The sequence below is a fragment of the Vigna unguiculata genome, chromosome 9 (assembly GCF_037176805.1).
Source record: "Vigna unguiculata cultivar grain cowpea cultivar isolate G323 ecotype 2 chromosome 9, ASM3717680v1, whole genome shotgun sequence".
Taxonomy (NCBI): domain Eukaryota; kingdom Viridiplantae; phylum Streptophyta; class Magnoliopsida; order Fabales; family Fabaceae; genus Vigna; species Vigna unguiculata.
The window spans coordinates 20,446,831-20,466,847 of record NC_140800.1 but is presented as its reverse complement, the minus strand read 5'-3'; positions in this window follow the sequence as shown (position 1 = coordinate 20,466,847).

Sequence of the window (20,017 nt, the reverse complement as noted above, 5' to 3'; positions counted from 1 at the left end):
TTTTTATTAAAAACAAAATCCTTATTTTACTTAACTTTTAAAGAACATAAATTAAAAAAAGCCCAATTTTTTTTAAACCCTTTTATCATTATTATTAATTTTTGTAAGATAATTTATTTTTATTTTTTTAATTAACACTTATTTTTGGTTATTTTGAAAACAATTTTATTTATCCGAACAAAATTGGGTGTTGACAAGGGTAAGCTAGAGTAAAACAGTTCAACAAGTAGTTACATGTCAATACACAATCCAAGCATTTCATATATCATCCAAACATGTTCTGACATTTCAAACAATACACTAGACTCTGACTCGACTGATCCGGATACATGTAGTCTAGTCGGATTCAGTGGATGCTTGCACTTGTGGTGGATACCTTTGCTCACGCCCGAGCTGCTCACACCTGAGCTATGTGTTACATGTGTTACAAGTGTTACAATGAATCAATTCCCTCACGCACAAGGTTAGCCCTTAAGGAGTTTCATGCCTCTTGCTACTCTCACCACAAGAGTTAGCCCGCTCTAAGTGAGACTAACTGACTCCTTAGAGTGTCAGGATGCAACCTTACCTTGAATCCTTACCAGACCATATAGATGAGGCACCACCATGATCACCCAGTAATAGAGGCCATGGAAATATGTCCCGACCATTGAAGCGTGACCCTGAAAGTCTCACATAGAGGCTCCAAGGAATTACACACTAACATGTACCAATCATAATCAAACCAATACTACTTAACATGCACAGTATATATATATATACATATATATATATATATATATATATATATATATATATATATATCACATCAACCTTCACAATTCCATTCTCACTTGTGTTTCATATTGAATCCATCCCACTCATCCTTCTCATTTTTTAATATAATTCTATTATAAGATTTTTAAATTTTCTATTTTTTTTAATATTTCTCCCTTAAAATTTTTAGAAAACATGATGTTATTAATATTTTTTCTTATCTTCTTTCTATATCACAAGATTTCAATTAAAACAATTAAAATGTTTATCCAATAAAATAAAAAAGTAACTTTTTTATTTTTATTTTTGCGTTTAAAATATTTTTAAAATATTTATCTACTTTTAAATATTTATCATTTTTGACATATAATTATACTATAAGCTTTTTGGTTAATTATATTTTTTAAATTTTAGAAAATGATACTTTAGTAATATATTATTAACTTTTTGTTTTCTATAGCACAAGATTTAGATTAAAAATAATTTAAAACTTATCAAATTAATTTTTTAAGATAAAAGATTTTCTTTTTCTTTCAAGATATAACAAGTTATTCTTTTAAAGATGTAAAAAGATAAAAGATATAACTAAAACATAAAATTCAATCAATGTAATGCAATAACGTCAACTAATAAACATTGAAAAATTAAATTAAATGATACATCCAATTTGGTATTTTTTATTTTATTTTATGAATAAGTTTTATATATTATGATTACCACAATCATTATTATAATAATATTTTATTGTATAATATTTTCTTAATTATCAAAAAAATTACAAATTATTTTCAAGTAATAAAAAATAAAAATTTAAATAAAATGATACACCACTTTGTTCTTCTTTTTTAACAATTGAAAAGAATGTGTTATAATCTAACTTACCACAATTGAAGTACGATTAGGTTAAAAAATTATTGACGTAGCCTAACAATGAACAAATCTGTTAGAATTGATGCAGCAATATTTCACAACCAAGAGGGGGGTGAATTGGTTTTAACAAATCTTGCCCAGTTTTAGCACTTTGAAATTGTTTTGATAATAACCTTTGCTTTTGAATCAATTGAAATGGTATAGTGTGATGCTAGATGTACGGAGCATTTGTACTATAACAAAATATAGAGGGAAAGAGATAAAGCACACAGAAATTTATACTGGTTCGATTCTTACGAATCTACATCCAGTTCATCTAGCAAACCACAGCTAGATATATTCACTATATCACAAGAATTTCAAGATTTACAAATACAATTGACAAATCTAAATTCTAAGATAAGGAACACAAATGCAAGGCATCCACACACTTGCACAACCACACAACAGCAAGGCTATCACACACACTTGCTTTAACAACCAAAAACAGCAAGGTTATCACACACACTTGCTTTAACCAGAAAATAGTAAATCAGAGAGTTTCAAACTATATTTAGAACACAAGAACACAGCCCAAAGATTAGATTGAGTACACCTTTTCCAAATCTGAATTTTCTTCTTCTTGCCAAGCCAAATTTGATGTGTCTTGATGAATTCTCAAGAAGATCTTCCAAGATGGCTCCAAGAACCTGTTCCACACTTTTTTTACTTTCTTTTGATTGCACAACTTATTTTTAACAGCAGGTGCAGAGTCCATTTTATAAAACCAGTTGCTGTCAGCACGAGCCTAGTCGACTACATTAGTTGGCTAGTCGATTATCGGGACAACAGATTAACAGATTCAGGATTTTACACACATAGTCGACTACATTAGTTGGCTAGTCGACTATCGAGGCAGCAGATTAACAGATTCAGGATTTTATACACATGTCATGTTAACCATTATCATGCTATTATGGACATCATCAAAAACATTTCAAATACATTTAATCAACAACAATCTCCCCCTTTTTTGATGATGGACAAACTTGCATAGAACAACAAACCTTTCTCCCCCTTTGGACATGATCAAAAACAGGGATAAAAAAAAAACAATGCAGAAAATAGCCAATCTCAATGAAGTATATAGCTAAAAGCATTCAGAACCATGGGCTACCTTTGCTCCCCCTACCTTGAAACTACCTATATGATGAATAGGCCAATGAACTCATAGAATGTCATAACTATGGAATGCATGTCATTATCTAATATGGTATCAAAGTAAACTGTAGCAGAAGCAGATAAGAGAAATTGGAATATCAAAGTACAAGCAACATTCTCAAATCAAGTACCAAGAAAAGAGCAACATGGACTTAATGGCAAACCAAATACAACAAATTTTATCATATTAGCAAAAAGTACAATCAATCACAAAAGAACAATCTTGATCCCAAAATCTAGGTGCATGGTTACTCCCCCTAGGAACAAACACCCAACACCTATAGGTACTTCCTTATAATAGATTTTCAAAGATTAAAATGTAGAAAGTGTTGGTGAAAGATGCATTATCAAAGCATCATGTAATCAATTTTGCAGAAGATTAATTGATATGGATCTTGGCATAAACGAATATCACAGAGAAAAAAATATAAGCACAACAATGTAGAGAAAGCAACCTTGTAATTGATTATCCAGTTGATTATTTTATGCAGAAAAATATGAAAAATGCACATTTTACTTCAAACAAGTTATGTTTAGTATGACAAAGTATTGGTTCTTCCTTTTTAGTGAACAAGCATGCAATAAATCCAAAAGATAAGTTGTTAAAAGCACAACGAATGATACTAAGCAACTTATATTCACCATATGTCTTTAGCAACTATTTAACAAAGTGGTGTGAAACTTCCCCTTTTTGGCATTAGCAAAATAAGGGTATGAAAGAAGAAATATTCAGTACCAATTTCACAAATGTGGATCAGACAAAGAAGTGAAAAAAACATATAATGGAGAAGCAAAAGATGTGCCTTATATCAGCTATCAAATTAGATTGGGCATTGTACATATTAAAACCAGATTAAGCTAAAGATGAAAGCAAAAGAAGAAGGATAGCAAGATTACAACCCATTAATCGAACATTTCAGCTTATGGAGATGCTTCCTCATTTTCAGCAATGGCAGCGGAAAATTTCTCTTCTTCTTCCTCAGAAGCATATGAAGGATGCGGGAAGAACGAATAACAACAACACAATTCAAGGGTTTTAAAGAGATTGTGAATTTTGAAAACAATTAGAGAATGGGGATTTAGGGTTCTAAACAGATTTGGGGGTTTGGAGGTTTTATATTGGAAAGAAGTTTAAAGGAGAAGAAAATTTCACCAAACCATTTGTGCCAGACGTAGTTAACTAGGTTACTTAATGTAGTCGACTTGCTTCGAAATATAACACAGGAAATATGAAAAATGCATGACTAGTTAACTAGCAAGTTGACTATTTTATGCAGAAAGATAAAACCTGATGCAGAAATTACAAAGTCTGATGCAGTATGAAACAATAGTTAACTATGAAGTTTACTACGTAATGCAAAAACAAAAAATCTGGTGCAGTGATGACAATTCTGGTGCAGTATTTGGATGATAGTTGATTTGTAAGTCGACTATTTTAATGTAGAATGGTAAAATCTGATGCAGATTTTTATGCTGTAAATGCGAAATCAAGTATACCTAATTCATTAAAATGTTGAAAAATAACAACATAGATGCAGTAACACAATTTGTATTTGTAGGAAACACTTTTGGTGCAAAAAGATTAATTTTTATGTCCTAAGAAACATCATCAAAAAGTGTTAAAAGTTGTTTTACTCACGCAGGGAATGATTGGAACTTTTCTTTACTTGTGCAGCCCAAAAAAAATAATACCACATTGATTATTAGGCTTTTCACAAACCCTGCAAAACAGGTAAAATACATCTAGGTACCCACTTTGTATTTGGGTCCTTTCATGTTAGCAATATAGAAGGTGTTTTTAGGCAACCAAAGATATTTTCCGCTTGGAACACCAACATTTTTGAAATAACAAGAATTTGATGTATGACCATTCTTTAAACAATAAAAGCAAGATCCAAAAGTTGTATTGAATGCCTTCTCAGGATGAAAGAAAAGATTTTTGAAAGACTTTTGTTTCTTTGAAAAGGAATATCCATATTCATCCATTACATGCTTTTGAGAATTAAGAAGGGTATCCAAGTTGGATTTTTCTGCTGTAAACTTTGCAAGAGTTTCCTCAAGAAATTCAACTTTGTTTTTAAAGTTCTTGCAATCTTTACAATCAAAATTTTCAACTTGCAAGGTTGAATTACAATTACAAGAGGAGGTTTTATGAATGATGTCTAAATTTTCCAAATCAAAATCCAATTTCTTATTTGCCTCTTCTAATTGATCCAATCTATTTTTCAACTCTTGATAGTTCATCTTAAGCTTTTTGTTTAAACAATTAAGTTCATTTGCATCTTTATGCAATTCTTCAAATGTATCAAGAAGTTCATCATACTTTGCTTGAATATTAGAATTAGAAGTACTTATCTTGCTTTCTTGGGACTCAACATCAATCATGAAGCATGTGTTGACATCTTTACTGCTGTTGTTGCTTTCTGAATTGTTATGGCCATGTTCTTCAATGCTCTCTTGAGCTTTCTCCAAGGTTTCCCACATTTCTTTTGCATTCTTACATGTAGAAACTTTGTAGAATTCTTCCATGGTGAGTGCTGAGGAGATGATGTATCTAGCTCTAGCATCATATTGCACTTTCTTGTTCTCATCCGCAGTCCACAAATTGAAGTCTTTCTCAACCTGCACTTTGTTAATGGTATGCATAGGAATAAATGGTCCATTTACAATAGCATCCCAAACACCCATGTCAATGGATTCTAAAAAGATTTTCATTCTTATTTTCCAGAAAAGATAATTTTCTCCAGCAAACAAAGGTGGTCTATTGATAGAAACCCCTTCAGAAAACATTTGTGAAATATTGCCCATCTGTCAGGATCTAGTCGACTATGTATTCGACTAACCAGCTCTGGTGCCACTTGTTAGAATTGATGCAGCAATATTTCACAACCAAGAGGGGGGGGGTGAATTGGTTTTAACAAATCTTGCCCAGTTTTAGCACTTTGAAATTGTTTTGATAATAACCTTTGATTTTGAATCAATTGAAATGGTATAGTGTGATGCTTGATGTACGGAGCATTTGTACTATAACAAAATATAGAGGGAAAGAGATAAAGCAAACAGAAATTTATACTGGTTCGATTCTTACGAATCTACATCCAGTTCATCTAGCAAACCACAGCTAGATATATTCACTATATCACAAGAATTTCAAGATTTACAAATACAATTGATAAATCTAAATTCTAAGATAAGGAACACAAATGCAAGGCATCCACACACTTGCACAACCACGCAACAGCAAGGCTATCACACACACTTGCTTTAACAACCAAAAACAGCAAGGTTATCACACACACTTGCTTTAACCAGAAAATAGTAAATCAGAGAGTTTCAAACTATATTTAGAACACAAGAACACAGCCCAAAGATTAGATTGAGTACACCTTTTCCAAATCTGAATTTTCTTCTTCTTGCCAAGCCAAATTTGATGTGTCTTGATGAATTCTCAAGAAGATCTTCCAAGATGGCTCCAAGAACCTGTTCCACACTTTTTTTACTTTCTTTTGATTGCACAACTTATTTTTAACAGCAGGTGCAGAGTCCATTTTATAAAACCAGTTGCTGTCAGCACGAGCCTAGTCGACTACATTAGTTGGCTAGTCGATTATCGGGGCAACAGATTAACAGATTCAGGATTTTACACACATAGTCGACTACATTAGTTGGCTAGTCGACTATCGAGGCAGCAGATTAACAGATTCAGGATTTTATACACATGTCATGTTAACCATTGTCATGCTATGTCATGTTAACCATTATCATGCTATTATGGACATCATCAAAAACATTTCAAATACATTTAATCAACAACAAAATCAAATATACCATTTTAAAAACTAATATATACGCTTAACAACCTCTACACTAATTTCCTTTCAATAATTGGTCAGTCATAAGTAATTAGGACTTTCTTGTGGTACAATATTCCAATTAGAAAACTTAAAATGTTATTAAATTTAATAAAAAATAATATTCTTTTCTATTTTTAATTTAAAATGTTTTTTTAAATATGTACTTATGGTTGAATATTTCTCACTATTTCAATATATTTATATTTTTTATTTTTTAGACAAGGATAATTTTCCTAATATTTCATTATTTTTTATTATTATATTCTATTTCAATTATGAAACTAAAATATTTATCAAAACAACTAAAAATGATACTTTTTTCTTTATTTTGAATTTAAAATACTTTGAAAATGTTTATGTATTTTTTAATTTTTTTTCTCATTTTTTAATATAATTCTATTATAAGATTTTTAAATTTTCTATTTTTTTAATATTTCTCCCTTGATATTTTTAGAAAACTTGATGTTATTAATATTTTTTCTTATCTTCTTTCTATATCACAGGATTTCAATTAAAACAATTTAATTTTTTATCCAATAAAATAAAAAAAGTAACTTTTTTATTTTTATTTTTTAGTTTAAAATATTTTAAAAATATTTATCTAATTTTAAATATTTCTCATTTTTGAAATATAATTATACTATAAGCTTTTTAGTTAATTCTATTTTTTAAATTTTAGAAAATGATACTTTAGTAATATTTTATTAACTTTTTTTTCTATAGCACAAGATTTCAATTAAAAATCATTTAAAACTTATCAAATTATGTTTTTAAGATAAAAGATTTTCTTTTTCTTTCAAGATATAACAAGTTATTCTTTTAAAGATGTAAAAAGATAAAAGATATAACTAGAACATAAAATTCAATCAATGTTGTGATAACCCTTTTATTCCATTCTTCTCCCCTTAGGCCCATAAGATTGGACGACCTATAAAATAATGGGGTAGAAACAATTGAGCCTTACAGTTTCTATATATTTATATATTTTATTTTTTAGACAACGATAATTTTACTAATATTTCATTATCTTTTTTTTATTATATTATATTTCAATTAAGAAGTTAAAAAAATTTATCAAAACAATTAAAAAAGATACTTTTTCTTTATTTTGAATTTAAAATACTTTGAAAATGGTTCTATATTTTTTAATTTTTTCTCATTTTTTAATAAAATTCTATCATAAGATTTTTAAATTCTCTTTTTTTTTAATATTTTTCCCTTAAGATTTTTAGAAAACTTGATGTTATTAATATTTTTTCTTATCTTCTTTCTATATCACAAGATTTCAATTAAAATAATTTAAATTTTTATCCTATAAAATAAAAAAGTAACTTTTTTATTTTTATTTTTGAGTTTAAAATACTTTTAAAATATTTATCTATTTTTAAATATTAGTTAATTATATTTTTTAAATTTTAGAAAATGATACTTTAGTAATATTTTATTAACTTTTTTTTTCTATAGCACAAGATTTCAATTAAAAATCATTTAAAACTTATCAAATTATGTTTTTAAGATAAAAGATTTTCTTTTTCTTTCAAGATATAACAAGTTATTCTTTTAAAAATGTAAAAAGATAAAAGATATAACTAGAACATTAAATTCAATCAATATAATGCAATAACGTCAAGTAATGCACATTGAAAAATGAAATTAAATGATACATCCAATTTGGTATTTTTTATTTTATTTTATGAATAAGTTTTATATATTATGATTACCACAACCATTATTATAATAATATTTTATAGTATAATATTTTCTTAATTATCAATAAAATTACAAATTATTTTCAAGTAATAAAAAATAAAAATTTAAATGAAATGATACACCACTTTCTTCTTCTTTTGTAACAATTCAAAAGAATGTGTTATAATCTAACATACCACAATTGAAGTATAATTAGGTTAATAAATTATTGACGTAGCCTAACAATGAACAAATCAAATATAGCATTTTAAAGACTAATATATAGGCTTAACCACATCTACAGTAATTTCTTTTAAATAATTGGTCAGTCATAAGTAATTAGGACTTTCTTGTAGTACAATATTTCAATTAGAAAACTTAAAATGTTATCAAATTTAATAAAAAATAATAATCTTTTCTATTTATAATTTAAAATGCTTTTTTAAATATGTATTTATGGTTGAATATTTCTCAATGTTTCTATATATTTATATTTTTTATTTTTTAGACAATGATAATTTTACTAATATTTCATTATCTTATTTTTTTATTATATTATATTTCAATTATGAAACTAAAAAAATTTATGAAAACAATTAAAAAAGATACTTTTTCTTTATTTTGAATTTAAAATACTTTGAAAATGCTTCTGTATTTTTTATTTTTTTCTCATCTTTTAATATAATTCCATTATAACATTTTTAAATTTTCTATTTTTTTAATATTTCTCCCTGAGGATTTTTAGAAAATTTGATGTTATTAATATTTTTTCTTATCTCCTTTCTATTTCACAAGATTTCAATTAAAACAATTTAAATTTTTATCCAATAAAATAAAAAAAAGTAACTTTTTTATTTTTATTTTTTAGTTTAAAATATTTTTAAAATATTTATCTATTTTTAAATATTTCTCGTTTTTGAAATATAATTATACTATAAGCTTTTTAGTTAATTCTATTTTTTAAATTTTAGAAAATGATACTTTAGTAATATTTTATTAACTTTTTTTTTCTATAGCACAAGATTTCAATTAAAAATCATTTAAAACTTATCAAATTATGTTTTTAAGATAAAAGATTTTCTTTTTCTTTCAAGATATAACAAGTTATTCTTTTAAAAATGTAAAAATATAAAAGATATAACTAGAACATAAAATTCAATCAATGTAATGGAATAACGTCAAGTAATAAACATTGAGAAATTAAATTAAATGATACATCCAATTTGATATTTTTTATTTTATTTTATGAATAAGTTTTATATATTATGATTAGCACAACCATTATTATAATAATATTTTATTCTATAATATTTTCTTAATTATCAATAAAATTACAAATTATTTTCAAGTAATAAAAAATAAAAATTTAAATGAAATGATACACCACTTTGTTCTTCTTTTTTAACAATTGAAAAGAATGTGTTATAATCTAATTTACCACAATTGAAGTACAATCTATTACATATTAAGAAAAGAAGATACCACCAATTACTACATTACCCATTTTCTTTTATTGACAAGTGTCATAAAATTTAGTTTTTTTGTCATTTTAAAACTGTGTAATAAAAGGATCCTAGTTCAAATCCTACAAAAACCAATTTATTTTGTTTTTTCATTTATTTATGATTTCAACTATAAGTAATATTATTATTTATAATATTTTTATAAGTATTATTATTTGTAATTATTAATAATATTATTATTATAAATATTAATTGTAGTGATAGTAATAAAATTATAACCAATATTAATATAATAATAATAATAATTATTATTATTATTATATGTTACTATTATATATTATTATTAGTATTACTAACATTATTATTATATATTATTATTATTATTAAAAAATTAATTATAAAAATTATTAACTATAATATACGAAAATTAATACTTATATTAGTAGTGAAATTATTAATATTACTATTAGTAATATTATTATTATTATATTTTGTTATTATAAAAATTATTAACATTAGTAATAGTAAAATTATTGTTATTATTATTATTCTTAGTATTATCAACAATATTAACATATAATAAACAAATATTATGAGTATATATGATTGTTGTTATTATTAACTTTATTGATAATATTAGTAGTAGTAAAAATATTAGTACAGTATTACTTATAATATCAATATATAATATATTAATCTTTTTATATATTATGAAAAAAAAACTAGAAAAATTTATTATTACTAATAATATTATTATTATGAGTTTTAATGATATTATTATTAATAAAATTATAATAATTATTATTATTATTTACAGTTATTAGTACTATACTTATCATAAATAATATTAGTATTATTACTATTATTTAATTTTGACACAAGATTATACTTTAATTGCTTACATTTTTATTATTTGTATTGTAGTATTTAGATACACATTTTACTTTTATATACTATAAGATTATATTTTAATTACTTGCATTTTTATTTGCTTTGTTGTTGGTTTGTCTTTACATCTAAGTAATTAGTTGTATCCAAAAAAGTAGTTACTAAAATTAGTAAAATAATAAAACTAAAATGTAGTTTTTTAATTATAAATAATCATTTAAATTTGAAAAATAATAATTAGTATTATTATTAATATTAATATAATAATAATTATTATTATTATTATTTGTATTTTTAATTTAAATAATATTAGTGTTATTATTATATTTATATCAATCTTAGTGTTATTATTTGAATCGTAGTATTTAGATACACATTTTACTTTTATCTACTACGGATTATATATTAATTACTTGCATTTTTATTTGTTTTATTGTTGATTTATCTCTACATCAGAGTAATAAACTGAATTAAAAAAAGTAATTACTAAAATTAGTAAAATAATAGAACTAAAGAGTAATTTTTTTATTATCAATAATCATTTAAATGTAAAAAATAATAATTAAGAGAATATAATTGTAAAAACAAAATAGGAGACCATGTATGTCTATATATGTAGTTGTGTATTATTATTATTATTATTATTTTTATCCATACATGATATTATTATTATAGTTAGACACTCATTTTATTTATATTTACTACATGGTCATGTTTCAATTACTTGCATTTTTTGTTTTTTTGTTATTGATTTATAATTACATCGGAGGAATTAATTAAAAAAATAGTTACTACTATTATTATATATTATTATTATTATTATTATTATTATGAGTAAAGAAGTAATTAGAAAAAATACTAACTATAATATACGAAAATTAATACTTAAATTAGTAGCAAAATTATTAATATTACTATTAGTATTATTACTATTATATTTTGTTATTATAAAAATTATTAACATTATTATTAGTAATAGTAAAATTATTGTTGTTATTATTATTGTTATTATTAGTATTAGTATTATTAACAATATTAACATATAATATATTTATATTATGATTATATATGATTGTCGTTATTATTAAATTTTTTGATAATATTAGTATTAGTAAAAATATTAGTATAGTATTACTTATAATATCAATATATAATTTATTAATCTTTTTATATATTATGAAAAAAAATAACTAGAAAAATTTATTATTACTAATAATATTATTATTATGAGTTTTAATGATATTATTATTAATAAAATTATTATTATTATTATTAGTATTATTATTTACGGTTATTAGTACTATACTTATCATAAATAATATTAGTATTATTACTGTTATTTAATTTTGACACAAGATTATACTTAATTACTTACATTTTTATTATTTGTATTGTAGTATTTAGATACACATTTTACTTTTATATACTATAAGATTATATTTTAATTACTTGCATTTTTATTTGCTTTGTTGTTGGTTTGTCTTTACATCTGAGTAATTAGTTGAATCCAAAAAAGTAGTTACTAAAATTAGTAAAATAATAAAACTAAAATGTATTTTTTTAATTATAAATAATCATTTAAATTTTAAAAATAATAATTAGTATTAGTATTAATATTAATATAATAATAATTATTTTTATTTTTATTTTTATTTTAAATAATATTAGTGTTATTATTATTATATTAATATCAATCTTAGTGTTATTATTTGAATCGTAGTATTTAGATACACATTTTACTTTTATCTACTACGGATTATATATTAATTACTTGCATTTTTATTTCTTTTATTGTTGATTTATCTTTACATCAGAGTAATAACCTGAATTAAAAAAAGTAATTACTAAAATTAGTAAAATAATAGAACTAAAGAGTAATTTTTTATTATCAATAATCATTTAAATGTAAAAAATAATAATTAAGAGAATATAATTGTAAAAACAAAATAGGAGACCATGTATCTATATATGTAGTTGTGTATTATTATTATTATTTTTTTTTTTATCAATACAGGATATTATTATTATAGTTAGACACTCATTTTATTTATATTTACTACATGGTCATGTTTCAATTACTTGCATTTTTTGTTTTTTTTTGTTATTGATTTATAATTACATGGGAGGAATTAATTCAAAAAAATAGTTACTACTATTATTATATATTATTATTATTATTATTATTATTATTATTATTATTATTATTATGAATAAAGAAGTAATTAGAAAAAATATTAACTATAATATACGAAAATTAATACTTAAATTAGTAGTGAAATTATTAATATTACTATTAGTATTATTACTATTATTATATATTATTATTATTATTATTATTATTATTATTATTATTATTATTATGAGTAAAGAAGTAATTAGAAAAATGATTAACTATAATATACGAAAATTAATACTTAAATTAGTAGTGAAATTATTAGTATTAGTACTATATTTATTATTTACGGTTATTAGTACTATACTTATAACAAATAATATTAGTATTGTTAATATTATTTTCGTTTTGACACAAGATTATATTTTTATTATTTGGATTGTAGTATTTAGATACACATTTTATTTTATATACTACGAGATTATATTTTAATTACTTGCATTGTTATTTGCTTTCTTGTTGGTTTGTTTTACATTTGAGTAATTAGTTGAATCCAAAAAAGTAGTTACTAAAATTAGTAAAATAATAAAACTAAAATGTAGTTTTTTTATTATAAATAATCATTTAAATTTAAAAAATAATAATTAGCATTAGTATTAATATTAATATAATAATAATAATTATTATTATTATTTGTATTTTTATTTTAAATAATATTAGTGTTATTATTATCATATTAATAGCAATGTTAGTGTTATTATTTGAATTGTAGTATTTAGATACAGATTTTACATTTATCTATTATGGATTATATATTAATTACTTGTATTTTTATTTGTTTTGTTGTTGATTTATCTTTACATCCGAATAATTAGCTGAATTAAAAAAAGTAGTTACTAAAATTAGTAAAATAATAGAACTAAAGACTAATTTTTTTTATTATCAATATATAATTTAAATTTAAAAAATAATAATTAAGAGAATATAATTGTAAAAACAAAATAGGAGACCACGTATCTTTATATATGTAGTTGTGTATTATTATTATTATTTTTATTTTTATCAATACGGCATATTATTATTATAGTTAGACAACCATTTTATTGATATTTACTACATGATCATGTTTCAATTACTTGCATTTTTTTTATTCCTTTTTTGTTGATTTATCATTACATGGAAGTAATTAATTCAAAAAAATAGTTATTATTATTATTATTATTATTATTATTATTATTATTATTATTATTATTATTATTATTATTATTATTATTATTATTATTATTATTATGAGTAAAGAAGTAATTAGAAAAATTATTAACTATAATATACGAAAATTAATACTTAAATTAGGAGTGAAATTATTAGTATTACTATTAGTATTATTAATATTATATTTTGTTATTGTAAAAATTATTAACATTAGTAGTAATAGAAAAATTATTACTATATTATTATTGTTATTATTATTATTAGTATTATTAATAATATTAATATATAATATATTAATATTATCATTATATATGATTGTTGTTTTTATTAAATTTATTGATAATATTAGTAATAATAAAAATATTAGTATAGTATTACTTTTAAATATTTATTTAATCAAAATTGATAATATTTATTTTTATTTCATTTAAATATTTCTATTACAATGACCATAAACTATAAATATTATTATTAAATTTATAAAACTATAATATCATATTTTTATGAGATAATTTTATATTATATTTAAATAAAAAAAGGTACGTATAGGTTACTATTAAAAAATGTGTATTTTTTATTTCTTTTCTCTTAAAAATTTTTATTTTTAAAAATTAATTACACATTTTCTATAAATAATAAATATAATATTAATTATATTATTTAAAAAAAAACAAAAAAAAAAGACCGGTGCATATGCACGGGTGAGAGATTAGTTAGATTAAAAAATTATTGACATAACCTAACAATGAACAAATCAAATATAGCATTTTAAAAACTAATATATACGCTTAACCACCTCTACAATAATTTCTTTTACATAAGTAATTAGGACTTTCTTATAATACAATATTTCAATTAGAAAACTTAAAATATTATCAAATTTAATAAAAAATAATAATCTTTTCTATTTTTAATTTAAAATACTTTTTTAAATATGTATTTATGGTTGAATATTTCTCAATGTTTCTATATATTTATATTTTTTATTTTTTAGACAATAATAATTTTACTAATATTTCATTATCTTATTTTTTTATTATATTATATTTCATTATGAAACTAACAACATTTATCAAAACAATTAAAAAAGATACTTTTTCTTTATTTTGAATTTAAAATACTTTGAAAATGCTTATGTATTTTAATTTTTTCTCATTTTTTAATATAATTCTATTATAAGATTTTTAAATTTTCTATTTTTTTAATATTTCTCCCTTAAGATTTTTAGAAAACTTGATGTTATTAATATTTTTTCTTATCTTCTTTCTATATCACAAGATTTCAATTAAAACAATTAAATTTTTTATCCAATAAAATAAAAAAGTAACTTTTTTATTTTTTAGTTTAAAATATTTATCTATTTTTAAATATTTCTCATTTTTGAACTATAATTATACTATAACGTGTTTAGGTAATTCTATTTTTTAAATTTTAGAAAATGATACTTTAGTAATATTTTATTAACCTTTTTCTATAGCACAAGATTTCAATTAAAAATCATTTAAAACTTATCAAATTATGTTTTTAAGATAAAATATTTTCTTTTTCTTTCAAGATAGAACAAGTTATTCTTTTAAAGATGTAAAAAGATAAAAGATATAACTAGAACATAAAATTCAATCAATGTAATGCAATAACGTCAAGTAATAAACATTGAAAAATTAAATTAAATGATACATCCAATTTAGTATTTTTTATTTTATTTTATGAGTAAGTTTTATATATTATGATTACCACAACCATTATTATAATAATATTTTATTCTATAATATTTTCTTAATTATCAATAAAATTACAAATTATTTTCAAGTAATAAAAAATTGTTGGGCCTGGTCTTGTTGTAGGCCCAAGGCCAGCCCAGAAAGGGACCCCTAATACCCCCTTCCAGCTACTCACTATTCCACTTGTCTCCTTTTTCAGAAGCTATCTCCCTCTCTCAAACACCCAAGACTCTAGATAGAGCTCTCCTTTTTTAAAATATTTTAAACTAAAAAATAAAAAAGTTACTTTTTTATTTTATTGGATAAAAATTTAAATTGTTTTAATTGAAATCTTGTGATATAGAAAGAAGATAAGAAAAAATATTAATAACATCAAGTTTTCTAAAACTCTTAAGGCAGAAATATTAAAAAAAAAGAAAATTTATAAATCTTATAGTAGAATTATATTAAAAATGAGAAAAAATTAAAAAATACAGAAGCATTTTCAAAGTATTTTAAATTCAAAATAAAGAAAAAGTATCTTTTTTAATTGTTTTGATAAATTTTTTTAGTTTCATAATTGAAATATAAAATAATAAAAAAAATAAGATAATGAAATATTAGTAAAATTATCATTGTCTAAAAAATAAAAAATATAAATATATAGAAATTGTAAGGCCCAATTGTTTCTGCCCCTTTATTGTATAGGCTGTCCAATCTTATGGGCCTAAGGGGGGTTGGCCCAATTCGATTTTTGACCTAAAGTGCCCAAACCCTAACTTGTGCTCACTTTTCGTAAAAACATATCCCTCACTTTTCTTTGAGCTACTGCTGTCGCCTCTGCTAGGGTTCCATAGTGTGCCTAGTCTCACGTTCAACTTGACCATTTTGGCTCACGTAAGTACTCCCAACCCACACTTTTCGATCTCTGGTCCTGTTTCCGTGTGTTGTGTTAGAGCTTCGGTATTAAACACCCTTTGTTCGTTTTTACAGCTCCATAATCTTCTCCTAGGGTTGTGGTGGTTCGTTGTTCGGTGTCGAGGTCTTAAAACTAGCTCATTCCAAGTAAGAGAAGCTAGGGATTTTCGTTCAAGTCTGTTTCTTGTATGGGTTGTCACTGTTTTATGTTTTGTATGAGTATGGTGCCTTTGTGAAATGTTAAATGCATGCATACTGCTGTTTGGGACATACTGCTGTTTGGGATGTGGTTGGATGACTGTGCAGGGTGATCAATGACGAGACTTGTCTGTCTTGCCCAAGCGACCCAGACTCACGCTCGAGCTCTCGCTCAAGCGGAGAGCTTTCGTTTGAGTGAGACACCATCTCGCTCAGGCGAGAGAGCTGTAAGACCCGTGAAAATTAATTAATTAATTAAATAATTAATTAATTAATAAATGCGGGTAGAAAGTGTCTTTTTGACATTAATTATTGGTTTATGTGACGTGGAAAAGTACTAGCTCAAGTGGTTGAGAGTACTTTGATTGTGTGAGAGGACTTGGGTTCGAGTCCTATGTATGTCATTTATGTGTTGATTGTTTTATTATTGATTTTTAATAATATGTATGGGTATGGAATTGGCATTGAGATCTTATCATGATTGGAATGTATGACTAACATGACTTGGTTGAATTGGTTATGCACTTGAATGGTGACTAAGTGGTCATGGGTTCAAACTTGGTTGGGAATGAAATTGGAACTTTATTTTTTTTTAGTGTAGTTTTGGAGGGAATATGAGAGGGCGACAGTAAACCTAGAAGGGGCAGCCAAGGAGGGGGCTGTAAATCATCTTATAGTGAACGAGACTTAACCACACCAAAAAGCCTAAGAGGCTGAGTGAGAGAGAGAGGTGGAAGCAAAGAATTTGGTGCACTAAGGAATCCATAGTCTCTTCGCAAATTCAATCAAGAATCCAGGTTAGGGGTGCTGAAATTATATGTGTTTTGATATTACTTGTGTTGCTGCGTTTTGCTATCCAATTGGGTCCTATATGGTGTAGTTTTGGTATATTATGCATTGAAATTCGTGATGCACATGAGGGAATTTGGGGGTTGTGAGTTGGTACTGTCTTATTTGAATTTTGGACTAAATGCATGAAGAAAAGGGGTTTATACACTGTTGATGAGTTCAAATTTTTGCCCTCATTTAATATTTAAATTTGGGGATTTAATTGAATTTTCTGTGCTTAAAGATTGATTTAATTAGGATTTGTGATTATTGGATTTATTGAGTAAGTTTGGTAAAAGTGGCGTAAAAATTGATTTTAGTTGCATAAAATATTATTGGATATTCTAACGTTTGTTAATGCAGCTGGAATTTATTTTTGGTCAATTAATAATGTGATTTTGAAATATTCAAAGTTACAAAATAAGTCCAAAATCAAGAAATTCTGAAAAAGAATAAATCAGGAGCTAAATGCACCCCCAGTTTTCACTAAGTTGCACCCCTCCTACCACTTAAACTCCACTAAACCAGATCATGCCATGTGGCAATCCCCACCTCTTAAAATTAGCCAACCAGAACAAGCCACGTGTCATAATCCTACCCTCACCAAATTTACCAATCAGATTCTGCCACGTCATCATCTTCATCTCCCAAAACCCTAACCCTAATTTCAGCCACCATGACCACCCTCCACGGCAGCCGCCGCCGCCATCTCCGTCAGCCACCATGGAAGCTTGTTTTCCGACCACCATCGCGCCTCATCGTGACAGCGCCACCATCTTCCTCCATTCGCGCAGCAACGGCGGCGCCACCGTTCTCGCCACCACCACAGATCGCGCAAGCTTCACCGCGGCGCCACCATCAACCACCGCGTCGGAGACCGCACTTGCAACCATCGCGTCCGCACACAAACCACCCTCATTCTCGTCCATTTCTCCGCACCACCATGAGTTCATCTTCGCTGCAGATCGAACCAGAATTAGCCAACCAGAACGCCATCGCAGACACCACCGCGCCGCACCACCACGCCTTCGTTGCCGGAGAAGGAGGAGCAGCCGCGCCGTCATCCACAAGCCTCCATGAAACCCTAAACGCAGCAAACCCTAGTCTGGAGAGAGAAAGTGCACTCTGCGCCACGTGTCAGCATCTGATAGGACAGTCAAATTGGTCAACTGGTCAACTCTGGTCAACTGGTCAAAGTCAGCAGTCAACTCTGGTCAAAACTGCAAATATGGTTAAATAAGAGGGGCAGAATTGGAAATTGGACAGGAATTAAGTTGCTAATTAATTAAATAAATATAAATGATTTTAGCAACTGACAGATAAAGCCCAAAGTCCAGTGGAAGCCTATATAAAGAGACTTAAGGGAGCAGAAAGAGGGACTGACAATTTTACAGCTGACAGCTTAGACACTTAGAACTCTCTGGTTTTGGCAGATACCATCTCCACCACACCTCTCATTCTTTCTTTATTTTCTTTCCTTCATATCATCATGTATTCCATCAAAGCCATGGAGGGCTAAGCTTTTAGGGTTGATTCCACTGTAATTTCTTAAATGGATTCTGAGGTTAGATGAATTTATATGTTTTGTTATTTTGATTATTGTTGTGGTTTTTGTTTATCTATGTCCTTTGCTTCTTAATTGAATAGAAAATAATGATTTTAAATCTACATGCATGCTAATCATATGAGTTAAAAGGTTTTTAAATTAAATTGAGACTTTACTTTGATTTTGTTTAGAAACTTTCATTTGATTAAATAAGTTTTTGCCAATAATTGAGACTAATTTGATTAGAGGTAATTACTTTAACTAAAATTAGTCAAGACTTTACTTTGATTAATTAAGTTTTCTATTTGGTAAAGAAACAAAGGAATAGACATGATTAGGCATAGTAAAATTAATTGAGACTGTACTTTGATTAAATTTACTATGGACAATCTAAACAATTCTCACTTTTAATTGAGACTGTAATTTGATTAAAAGTGAGGATGCCAACAAATAAATTGAGTCTTTACATTGATTTATTTGTAAATCAACAACAATAATTAATTTAACAATAATCTCTAGATAACCAATGAAGAATCTTATTTAGAAAAAAGCAGTGGAATTGACCTATTTACTATTACTGTGTTTACAATCTTCCGTGTCATTTTCTTTGCATATCAAAACCCCCCTATTTTTATAGTTGCTAGTTTTAAATTGCATTTTTGAGAATCAAATATTTGAGATCAATTCCGTATTCATTGTGAGACGACTCAGGGTTATCTTAACCCTAACTATTTTCTTCACTACAAACTGGCAATACTGAAGTTGCTAAAGTAGTGGTAATT